Below are 12,834 nucleotides of genomic sequence, written 5' to 3' on the forward strand. Positions count from 1 at the left end.
GATTCTTCAATGTAAACTAAAACATGATTATCAAATATTGTTAAGTCTTTTTTTTGTGGATTAAAATGGAAAATGACCAAAAAATGACCCTGAGGGTATAGGCATATATACATATATCGAAGGTGTAATATGTAAGCACGTCAGCGTCCAAATTTAGAAAACATGAACTCTAGACCTAGAGGGAGGGTTGGAGATAAGAAAGTAGGAACGACAAGTCAAGGAGGAATGGATTTGAATATAACAAACATAACTTTACCCAACCAAATGGGGTCGACTACATGGATCTAATGAAAAAAGAAATTAAGCAACAAAAGAAGAAGAAAAAAAGAAGTAGAAGAGGGATAAGAGAAGAAGATAGGGCAGAAATCAAAGATGCATCATAAGAACATCCCCTACACGGGGTCGGCAACCCGGGTCCTTGTCCTTCACAAAACTCTATCCGTGGTCATACTAGAATTGAGCCCCATCATATTCATGTCTTTTCGCACCACTTCATTAATAGTCATTTTAGGCGTTCCCCTACGTTTTTTCGATCCCTTTAGGACCCGTTTGTTTAGAGGGGTTTTGATGGGGTGAGATTTAAGGGGTGAGATAGTTGTACGAACTATTCCACCCCAATGGCTTGTTAGGCGTTTGGATGAGTGGGGTAAAAATTTGGGCAGACAACATACTTTTTAATGTCAGCCCATGTGGCCTGCTGTTTCTCCCACCCCACCGCCTTGCAAAGTCCCACCAAATTGGTGGGACTCTTGTAGGAAACAAAGTGGAATGGTTCTCTCTCACTCTCTCTCTCACCTTTGCTACTTCTTTTGAAATGAGATGAAAGCAGGGCAGTTCTTCCTCTGAAATGGAATGATGGGACATGAAAGAGAAAGGAAAGTTGTTGCTAAATAATCGAAGATCGCTAACCCACCTCGCCCAAAGTCATCAATGCCGGATTGATCAAAGTCAAGAAGAAGAGCAATTTGGGAAAAATTAAAGTGGAAAAGAAAACGAAAGAGAAAAGCAAAGTTGAGAGGAACGATGGGAGATGACCGTTGAAATTGCTTGTTGGTCTGATGCTTGCTCTCTTCATTGCTACCTATGAATTGGAGCAAAAAATCTATGGCTTGCTTCGTACCTATTTTCATCCTTGCTCAGCTCAGTTGTGATTTGCTTTGTTTCTCGTATGAGCTTTGGCCTTGCACCTGCATTTTTTGTTTTTTGACAACCGTTATCTTTGCTTGTTCTGAGATGGATCGCTACTATGTTTCAGATCTGAACTTCTACTCCGTTCCATATCTGTGTTTCAATATCATTTCAGATTCCCATTCGAGTCCGTTTTGTTGCAATTACTCTTCCTTCTTGATTTGGTAAGAGTTCGCTAGTCTGTCTCAAGTTCTCGCTTAGGTGCAATTTGATCACAATTACTGTTCTGCTATATGTTTCATCTTCTTCGATCGGTTGGGAAAACCCTATGGTCTTTATGGGTTTTATCTTCATTGTGATATGTCTATTTTTCTCTCTTCTCACTCTCCCTCTCTCCTCTTAAGTCCCCTACCTAACCAAACATGTAGGGGTGGGATGCTACAGGAACCATTCCCCACTTTCCCATTCCGATTACTTACCCCATTAACATGTGGGACCCGCATGTCAGATACTCCCACCCCATAAACCCCTCTAAACAAATGGTTCCTAAGTGAATCTGATCACTCTTCCTTATTGGGGCATCTATAGGTCTCCATTGCACATGGCCATACCACCTCAACCGGTTCTCACAGACCTTGTCCTGGATTGGTGCAACTCCCAACTCATTTCTAATATAGTCATTCCTTACTCTATCTTTCCTGGTTTTACCGTATATTCCTCTCAGCATCCTTATCTCTGCTACACTCAGTTTAGTCAAATCACTCTTCTTGAATGCCTAGCACTCTACTCCACATATCATAGTTGGTCGAATAACTATCCGGTAGAATTTTTTCTTAAGTTTAACAGGCATTCTTTTGTCACAGTACTTTTGACGCACCTCTCCATTTCATTCATCCTACTTTAATTATGTGGGCAACATCGTCTTCTATATCACCCTCTTTGTTAAAGATGGACCCCAGGTATTTAAAACAGTCATTCTGGCATAGCTCTTTTCCCCTAAATTTCACCACTCCCTCCTCTTCTCTAGTTTGACTGAAGGGACACAACATATACTCTATCTTTGTTCTGCATATCATTAAACATATTGATGCCAAGCTTGATTTCCATAGCTCCAATTTAGTATTGATCACTTCTATTGTTTTAGCCATTAGAACAATATCATTCACGAGCACACACCATGGAACTGGATCTTGTAAGTATTTGGTTACATCATCCATTATGAGTACAAAAAAATAAGGGCTTAGAGCCGATCCTTGGTGTAGCTCAATAGTAATTGGGAATTCATTACTTTAACCCACTATCGTCTTGACACTCGTCACCACTTTCTCATATATGTCTTTAATTATATTTACATAGTTGTTCACACCTCTTCTCTTCTCTAAGACATGCTAAATGAGCTCACTCAATATTATATCATAGGCTTTCTCTAGATCAATGAAGACATGTAGAGGTTCTTTTTGTGGGCTCTAAATACTTCGATAAGCCTCCTTAGGAGGTAAATAGCCTCTGTCGTGGATCTCCCTAGCATAAAATTAAATTGATTATCTGTTACTTTAGTTTTCTCCCTTAGGTGTGCTTTAAAAATCTTTTCCCAAAGTTTCATAGTATGACTCATAAGTTTTATATCTCTATAGTTATTACAGTTCTGAATATCACCTTTGTTCTTAAAAATCGGAACTACATTGCTTTTCTTCCATTCATCTGACATTGACTTTGTGCTTAAAATCTTGTTAAACAGTTTGGCTAGCCAAGACACTCCATGTCCTCCTAAGCCCTTCCACACTTCAATCGGGATCTCATCGGTCTCGGTGTTTTATCTACATTCATCTTTTGTAGGGCCCTTATAATCTCTATTTCGCCAACCTACCATAAATGTCAATGGGAAGAGTTGAATCAATGTCTATCTCCTCCACTTTTGAGTCCCTCCTATCAGTCATGGTTATGGATTTAGGGGATGATACACTAATCCAATACCGATCTGGATCAAATCGAATCAATGAGTATTGATTGATTTTGCCATTGCTTTTATTAAAAGGTACCATTTTTTTTTATAGTTTTACCCCTGAAACAATATGGGTAGTCGATTCGGATTGGTCTCAACTGATACCAATACTTGAAACTATGGTTATGATATCTCCATTTAGTAGGTCACAAAAATAATCACCCCATCTCTTCATAATGCCCTCATTCCATACTAGAACTCTTCCATTGAGACACACAAGAATACGGTAAGTACCAAACCTGCCTGAAAGATCGGTGAGGTGTCCACACCAAGAATACGATGAGTACTAGGAGATTTGAGAGATCAGTGAAGGTGTGCAAACTTTAGTCCTACATCACCTAGAGTACGGTAAGTACTAGACCCGCCTGAGAGATCGGTGAGGTGTCCACACTAAGAATACGATAAGTACTAGGAGATTCGGGAGATTAGTGAGGGTATGCAAACTTAGTCCTACATCATCTAGAGAGATACTATTGGGCTAGTTAATAACCTCTAGCCTCTTTAACATGGCACAACGCGTCTTAAAGCCTTGAGCCGATGGGCTAAAGATGACAATATTGTGAAAAGTTAATGGGGTCGAGGCGTTATAAATGGTATCAAAGCAGACCCTGACAGTGTGTGGGGCCATTGCGGGGATGCTGTGCCTAAAGGGAGAGAAGATTGTGATACCCAAGAATACGGCAAGTACCAGACCCACGTAGGAGACAAGTGATGTGTTTCTACCAAGAATACGACAAGTACGAGAGGATTTGGGAGATATGTGAGAGTGAGCAAACTTTAGTCCCACATCGCATAGAGAGAGATTATTGAGCTAGTTAATAACCTCTCGCCTCCTTAACATGGCGTAATGCATTTTAAAACATTAAGGCCTATAGGCTAAAGAGGATAATATTGTGCAAGGTTAATAGGGCCGGGGCATTACATCCATCATCACCCCTAATGCATCTGATATGGTGTAGTTCTCTGCTCATCCATTCTCTTATTTTAGCTAGTTTATATATTTCTTTTTTCCGTTCCCTTGTATTAATATTTTCATGCAGATCATCAAATTTCATTGCCCTTACTTTCCCAACAATCTTCCTAGCCTTATTTCTAGTTGTGTGATAACGTGCCTTTTTTTTCTACCTCGTTAGTCCTCTATCAGAACTTAAAACAATCTTTCTTAGTCTTAATGGTGGCTTAGACCTTATTACCCCACCACCAGGTCTCTCTAGGAGTCTGACGCCCACCCTTTGATACCCCTAGAATTTCTTTAGCCACCTTCTTAATACAAGTTGTCATATCCATCCATATCTCATTAGTATTCCCTTTCTAGTCCCATTTGCCCTATTCAACCACTTTATTCGTAAAATATTTTATAGTAACTCCTTGTAGCTGCCCCTATTTATCTTTGGACATATTAGCTACACCTTCTTACGTTGCCTCATACTGAGACACATATCCATGACTAGTAGTCGATGTTGGGTCGTTAAACCCTCTTCTAGTATAACCTTAAAATCTTTACAAAACAATCTGACAGATCTTCTAGTAAATAAGAAGCCAATTTGGCTTGCATGTTGCCCACTTTTGTAAGTAACTAAATTTCTTCTCTCTTCTCAAAAAAGGTGTTAGCAATGCAGCAGTCATATGCTAATGCAAAGTCCAACATTGAGATCCCCTTTGCATTCTTTTCCTCAAATCCGTATCCTTTATGCACCTCTTCATAACCTCTTGGATCTTTGTCCACGTGCTCGTTTAGATCTCCACCTATATAATTTTTTCTTCTTGACCGAAACATTGCATCAAGTCATCCATATGCTCCCAGAATTGCACTTTAACACTCTCATCGAGTCCTGCTTGGGGCGCGTATGTGCTACCTATGTTGATAATCTCATCATCTAGCGCCAACTTAATGGACAGAATCCTCTCTCCAAGTCTCTTTACCTCCACAATGTCCTTTTTAATGTCTTTGTCTACTACTTGGGCCACTCCACCTCTCCCACTTTTACTTCCCAAGTACCATAGCTTAAAGTCATCACATCCTTTAGCTTTGCTACTCTTCCATCTCGTTTCTTGAACATATGCGACAATAATCTTTCTTCGCCGCATAACATCTATTAACTCCATACTCTTACCAGTTAGAGGTCTAATGTTCCATGATATAAATCTAATTCTACGCTTATAAACAGGATTAGTACGACAAGTCATACTAAGGCAATAAAAGAAATATATATATATATATATATATATTCAAAGATAGTAGGATCCATGCAAAAGGGATTGGCTGAATATAAGTAGATATGATGCTGGCTGCCTATCTGATGCACCTATTGTATAGATATATACATATATGTATATATGTATGTATAAATAACATAAAAGAAATAGATGCCAAAAGCAAATGCCGAAAGCAAATACAGAGCCAGTCACTTGCAAAAGACTACTCTTTTTTTTATTTTCAAAATAACAGTCACTATATATGCGCCTGGGATATGATAAGAGTTGCCAATGCTAATTCTACAAAGCAATATACGATGAACACAATGCAACGTGAGATGCTTTTGATTTTTTTCATATGTAAAATATTTCCTTTTTGCAAAGTAACAGCCACTAACTAGGCGCAAAGGATATGAAAGAAATTCCAATGCTAATTCAACAGAGAATAAACAATGAACACAGTGCAAAGTGAGATAAGTGCTTTTGAATTTTTTTTTTTTTTTTTTGTGAAATATATGGACTTTTTACTATATATCAAAATGCAGAATATAGCAGTAACTAAGCACACTATTATGGAATTAGCAAGACGGTGTAAGAAATTCCCTTACAATATGACGTGGTGTAGGAATAGCAGTGAATAGATTTTGATACATTATGCAAATGGTTAATCAATATTTTCCTTCAAATTGAGTTGACATCCGTTACGGTCATTCATTTGGTTCAAAGAATCCCCGTTATAGAACCGTACGAGTTTTTTTTTTATCTCATTCGGCTCCTCCCTTTTGTGCCTAATAATAGTAATATATAGAATAAAAAAATATTGAAATAAATTTAAATCAACATAACACATGAAAATACACATCATATTTATACATTTTTTTTTATGATTTTTATGATTTTTTTTGCGTTCTTATAGTGGAAGGACCAAAATGCCCCTCTGAGGGGCAAAATGGTAAAAATCATTTACCCAATTTTAAATGCCATTTTCTTCAAACAAAAGACACTTGATAGTATCTAAAAGTATTGTTTTCACAAAGAAACAAAAGTACCATATTAATCACGTTTTGGAACTCTTTCAAGAAAAATGATTAAAATACTCCTAGAGGTAAAAAAAATTACATTTAAACCTTGAGAATTTCATAATACATAATGATGCAATAAAAATTGACCATCCGATCTTCCTTGCAGCTCCTGATGCTCCAGTCGATTTGCACAGAAGAGAAGATAGGGGAGAGTCGGGCTGACTTGACAGGGGACTCTCTGATGCCTAAGTCAGATCTTTCCACAATAGATACTCAAGAGAGCTTTCAGTAAAGAAGTGATCGATCCCTTGTGATGAAGGCTTACCTTGATATTTATAGGCTACTGATGGAGAGGGAGGAACGTTTGTGGAGAGTCATGTTTAGGCATAGAGTCCTTAAGGGGAGTGGCTCTATGATTCTAGGAATATTCTAGATTCCAGGACATGTTCTGGGGATATTCCTCTCTTATCTTGAAAATACAAGTCGTGAGAAGGGTGGACACTTCTAGTGACGTGAGTGGATTGAGTCTTGCCCCTATAATCAGGGGTCACGTTATTTAAATGTAGGAGTGGACATACGCACTCTTTTGGGTGCCTTTCTTGTGTGTGCCGAGCCAAGGTGAGGGAGGGACCAAGGTGGCATGTCGACCATGAGCCGAACTGAGGTGGCAAGTCGGCCATGAGCCGAATCGAGGTGGTAGGTTGGCCATGAGTCAAACCGAGGTGGAAGGTCAGCCTGAGGAGAGACCGAGGTGGCAGGTCTGCCTGAGGAGAGACCGAGGTGGCAGGTCTGCCTGAGGAGAGACCGAGGTGGCAGGTCTGCCTGAGGAGAGACCGAGGTGGCAAGTCGGCCTAAGGAGGGACCGAGGTGGTATGTTGGCCATAAGCCAAACCGAGGTGGTAGGTCGGCCATAAGTTGAACCGAGGTGGCATGTTAGCCATCTGTCCAGGTTTGCATACACACTTCAGTCGTGCTGAGGATGGGGACATATTCGAACTCATTACTAGCCCCCCCACTCTAGCAGTTCGGATCGGTCTGCTAGAGCATTTAATTCGATCTTGACTTTCGTAAGGTGTGTGTTGTCCATTCAGTATGAAATGCACTACTTCCGCCGCGTGGCGCTCCACCACTATTTCATCTCAGGCATGCGAAGAGACCATTTTAGGTGGCCATCACTTGTTCGAAGGTGGAGGCGAAATGCCTTCATAGGGAGCTGCACAAGGCTATGGGCCAGCTGGAGGTTGAGAAGAAGAGGGCCTGATTTGAGGAGGTCCGTGCAAATGATGCTGAGTTGAGGGCTGGAGAGCTGGAAAGTGAGGTTGCCAAGCAGCTTAAGGCCAACAGCAACTATCAAGGAGAAGGATGCTCTCCAAGGTGAGTTGTTTGAGGCTCAAGATGCCAACAGGAAGAAGGAGGAGGAGCACATAGCTAAGATTGGTGAGCTGGAAATGCAGCACCGGGCCAAGCTAGAGACGAATGATAAAGCTGCTGCTGAGAGGTGGCTGAACTCCCCAGTCGATCAGAAATGGTTGGTTGACATCAACATCGTTTCATTTAATGCCAGCTCAGACAATGCCATCCAGTTCGTGCAGGGAAAGATGCCAGACTATAATCTGACAAACTATGAGCAGTGCGCTCCTGCCCCTGCTCCTTTGGTGCAGCTCGACAGCTAGGCTGACGTTGGGAAAGAGGTGACCCAGGCTAACCCTAAGGACCCCTCTGCCAAATGAAGTGCCAGGCCTGTAGATAAGCCCCCCCCCCAATCCTTGTATCTTTATTGTTATTTTCTCTTCATTTGATGTAAATGTCTCCTTTCGGAGTGATGTACTTTGAGGGCTTTTACCCCTCTTTTATGAATGAAAATATTTGATTTGATATCTTTGTCTCTCAGAATTCTTGTGACTCTTATTTTCTTGTATTTCAAGCATGGCTCCAAATGAGTTTTTACCGCCGGAAGAATAGAGACTAGTCTAGCTGTCGGAGTGGGGCTCCATTCCCTAGTTGAACTTGGAATTGGTCTTCCATGTCTAGCTTATGGGCTCTTGAGGTGTGAAACCTGGGTTTGGTCTTGGTAACGCTGAGTTGGGGCTCGATCTTAGTGGATGCAAAGCTGGGGCTCAGTCTTCGCGGATGCCTTAGGTGTTAAGGTCTTTTGAAGTGCCAAACCTGGGTTTGGTCTTAGTAGCGCCGAGCTGGGGCTCGATCTTCATGAATGTTGAGTTAGGGCTCGGTCTTGGTGCCTTAGGTGCTAAGGTCTTTTGAAGTGCCAAACCTAGGTTTGGTCTTGGTAGCGCTGAGCTGGGACTTGATCTTCACTGATGCCGAGCTGGGGCTCGGTCTTGGTGCCTTAGGTGTTGAGGTCTTTTGAAGTGCCAAACCTGGGTTTGGTCTTGGTAGCGCCGAGCTGGGGCTCAGTCTTAGAGGATGCCGAGTTGGGGCTCGATCTTCGTAGATGTTGAACTGGGGCTCGATCTTAGTGGATGTCGAGCTGGGGCTCGGTCTTTATGGATGCCTCAAGTGTTAAGGTCTTTTGAAGTAACAAACCTGAGTTTGGTCTTGGTAGTGCCGAGCTAGGGCCTCAGTCTTCGTTGATGTCAAGCTGGGGCTCGATTTTGGTGCCTTAGGTGCTAAGGTCTTTTGAAGTGCCTAACCTAGGTTTGGTCTTAGTAGCACCGAGATGTCTTTTGAAGTGCCAAACCTGGGTTTGGTCTTGGTAGCACCGAGCTTGGGCTAGGTCTTTGCAGATGCCGAGTTGAGGCTCGATCTTGGTGCCTTAGGTGCTAAGGTCTTTTGAATAGTGAGTAAGTAATGAGGGTGAACCCTTCTTCTATTATTAGCTGGCATGCACATGTAACGAATATATTGCTTTGAAATAGAGTCAAATCCGCTCCATGAATGAAAGTGAATAATGTGATCCGAGGAAGTTCAGGATTTCACCGCGACGTTTGGTGCTCAGTAGTGCCCCGAGCTAGATAGTCTTTACTGGTTCGACCTCGGTCAGTGGGATAGTGAGTAAATTTTTCACAAGCTCGGCTCGGTGTAGTAGATCTTATTACAGCAATCGATGATTTCTACCATGCATGCTAGCCAGAACATGGTTTTTTGACAGACTTTATAAAGTTGGCATAGCACTCTCGGGAGTCCTTCTGGATGGACCTGCATTCCTTGATTCCTTTGCGTGTGGGAAACTTGACCTTCATATGCTTGGTAGACACAACTGTCCCTAGGCCATTAAGATCGGGTCGGCCAAGAATCACATTATAAGGTGAGGCTATCTTTGTGACAATGCACGTGACCATGGTGGTGGCCGTTTAAGCTCCCTGATTGATGGTCACTAGTAAGTCGACTACTCCCTTTAGCTCAGCGGGTGTGCCTAAAAATCTGTACAAAGGTCCAGGGGCGGGCTTTAAGGATCCGACGCTAAGCCCTAGTTTCATAAAAGCTTTATATGACATAAGGTCGATAGATGCTCCCGTGTCTATTAGCACCCTATGGAAGGGGTGGTTGGCCACCACTAACTGGATCACGACAGTGTCATTGTGAGGCGAATTCAATTCTTCTAGGTCCTTGTCTGAGAATTTGATGGGAGAATCTGCTTTGAGGGTCTTGATGGGTTGTTCCGTAATGCACACAAACTGTGCATGAGCATTGGCCTTTCTTACCGATTTCATGGTGGGTCCTCCCATGATGGTTAGGATGGCTAGACTCATAGGCTAGTTGTCGTATGGGTCAGCTCGGTCAGTGCCAGGCTCCTTGGGCTACTCAACCCTGTCTCGGCTCGGCCCGGCCCAACCTCATTTCTCCTCGGCTCGGGCTAGTTTCCTTCACCATATTTCTGCTTTAAATATTTGTTAAGGTACCCTGCCTTAATGAGCTCATCAATCTCCCTTTTCAGGGACTTGCAATCTTCAGTGTTGTGTCCATGGTCCCGGTGGTATCGGCAGTACCAGTTGGGGTTCCTCTCCTCTGGCTTAGCTACCATTGGTCTGGACCAACGAAAGTATTTCTGGTGTTGGATCTCCAAAAGCAGATTTGTCCATGAGCGATCTAGCTCATACAGTTTAGGTTCAGCTGTGTCAAGTGGTCGATCTGTCTTGTTCTTCTTTGGCTCGCGGGAGTCATCCCTAGGCCTTGGGGGTCTTCTCTTTTCATTTTCTGGTTGCTCATTTCTGTCGGTTATCCCCTTGGTGGCTAGGACCTCTTCTATGTTGGCATACTGATTACACTTCCTTAGCAGCTCGGGTATTGTATCTAGCAAGTCAAGGGCCAGAGATCGGACCAGATCGAGCTACGTGATCGCATTACAAAGTGAACTGTAGGCTACTCCATCTTTGAGATTCTTTACTTCTAGGGTCACTTTGGTGAAGCGGGCGAGGAAATCCCGTATAATCTCCCCTAATCTCTATCTCATGTTCATCACGTTCTGTGAGGTCTACTTCTCCTTTATGCTAGCTTGGAAACGAGTGAGGAATGCCCTTGTCAGTTCTTCATAGCTGTGGATGGATCGGGGCCTCAAGTTTGACATCCATACTAGTGCGGCATCCTTCAGTGAGGTTGCGAAAGCTCGATAGAGAGTTACGTCCGATCTCCCATGGAATGTCATGGCTGAACTGTAGTACAAGAGATGATCGTAGGGGTTCGTGGTGCCATCGTATATGTTAAAAATGGGCACCTCAGAATTTGGGGGTAGCTCGACATCTATCAACTCACCGGATAGTGCATTATGGGCTGGGGTCACCATTATATCAGTAGGATGCCTCTGTCTCTGTATTCCTTCAATCCGCTCAATGAGACGCTGGATGCACCGTTCCAGGTCGTCACTTCTCTCCTCGGCTCAGCGACTGATGAGCACATTTATGTGTGAAATCTAGGGTAGTAAAACATACATTTTACATATTTAGAATGGAGCTACCTTGGGTTTTATTCTCTTTTTGCAGGTTTTATATTTTCAAGGCCTTAAGGACTATCGGGAGCTATATCTTCAATTTTACACGTAAAGAGGTCCTATTTCTTTCCATGGTTACGAAGAGGACGAAATTCTGAGCAAGATGGATGTGTTCAATTAAAAGTACACATTCGTTTGGTCACCCGTACAAATGATTATTCTTTTTCGGGTCAGAAAAAGAATAATGGATCAGAACTGAACCGAGATGCAGAACCAGCCCGTTTGCAATTGTCCCAGAGGTACAAGGAATACTCCAAATGCCAACAAGGATCGATGGACCACATCTTTAAGTGATTAAAGATTTGTTTTTGGTAACAACAACTACCTAGCTTAGTTGGTGAGCTATGGTGTACAAAATTCTCTTGCTCACCAAGAGGTCTCAAGTTCGAATCTTATGGTTGTTTTTTTTAGAAGATTTTGTTGAAGATTTCCTGCTTTTCACTCACTTAAAGCACTAAGGGCATGGAGGGGATTTCCACATCAAGTTAGAAGCAAGCAAAATCGTGGAAGCAAGAAGAGAAGAAAAAGAAAAAAAAAAAGGAAAGCAAAATCGTGGAAGCAAGAAGAGAAGAAAAAAAAAGGAAAGAGAAAAAAAGGGGAGAACCAAAAATTGTCCAAATCTTCTCTCTCCTCCACATCATCACCAAAGATTGTCCAAATCACACAAAGGAAGAAAAAAAAATCGTCCCTAGGAGAGAGAAAAAAAGAAGAAAAATAAATTAGAAAAAAAAGGAAAGAAAATAAGCAAAAAATTTTAGGAAATTTCTCAAAATTTATTTCTCTCTTCTCTCTCCTCCATCTTAGCACTTTTGGACTCAAAAGATCTCACAATCAATTGTGGGTTTCTCTCTTTTAGGAAAGAGAAAATTGTTACCCTACCTCTCCATTCCCTATAAATACAACTCATGTAAGAGGAGGAGACACAATTCATTCTTCTTCTAGTTTTCTTTAGTTGCTCTCTCTCTTCCTCTTTCTCTCTTTAGTTTTAGTTCTTCTCTATTTTTGCTTTAATCACTTTTGTAATAGTTTTTTTATTTCAATTAATGCAAGTACTCTTTTATTTTTATTCAGCTCTTTTTATGTTTATGATTTATGCAATTGAGTTGTAATTTTTTAAGTTATAGTTCTAGGCTTAGATCTAGGTGACAAGATCACGAGCCGTGGAGCAATTTTTTTTTCAAGTTCAAGCATTGATTCAAGTAAGTAGGCTCCTTCAGTAGTCTTCTCTCCCCCCTCTCATTCCCTCTTCTGACTACCCTTTCTTTCTTAATTTAGGATTTTTATTTTCAGTCATTACATTATTGCTATCCCTTTCCCCCAAGGTTCATGGCTAGTGTATGTGTTGGCTTTGCCCCTCCTAGCCATAGAACCATCAATTTATTGCTTTTATTTTAATTGTCTCCCTTTCCCTAAAGCCAAGTAGAGTAACTCTTGTAAGAGTGACTCTCTGGTCAAGTAGGGAAGCTCATATTATGATGCATCCCTCGGGCTAAGTAGAGAAACCTACTTGTGAGTCTCTCTCTAGCTTTATCCCCTTTCTT

Source organism: Macadamia integrifolia, chromosome 2, assembly GCF_013358625.1.
Source record: "Macadamia integrifolia cultivar HAES 741 chromosome 2, SCU_Mint_v3, whole genome shotgun sequence".
Lineage (NCBI taxonomy): Eukaryota > Viridiplantae > Streptophyta > Magnoliopsida > Proteales > Proteaceae > Macadamia > Macadamia integrifolia.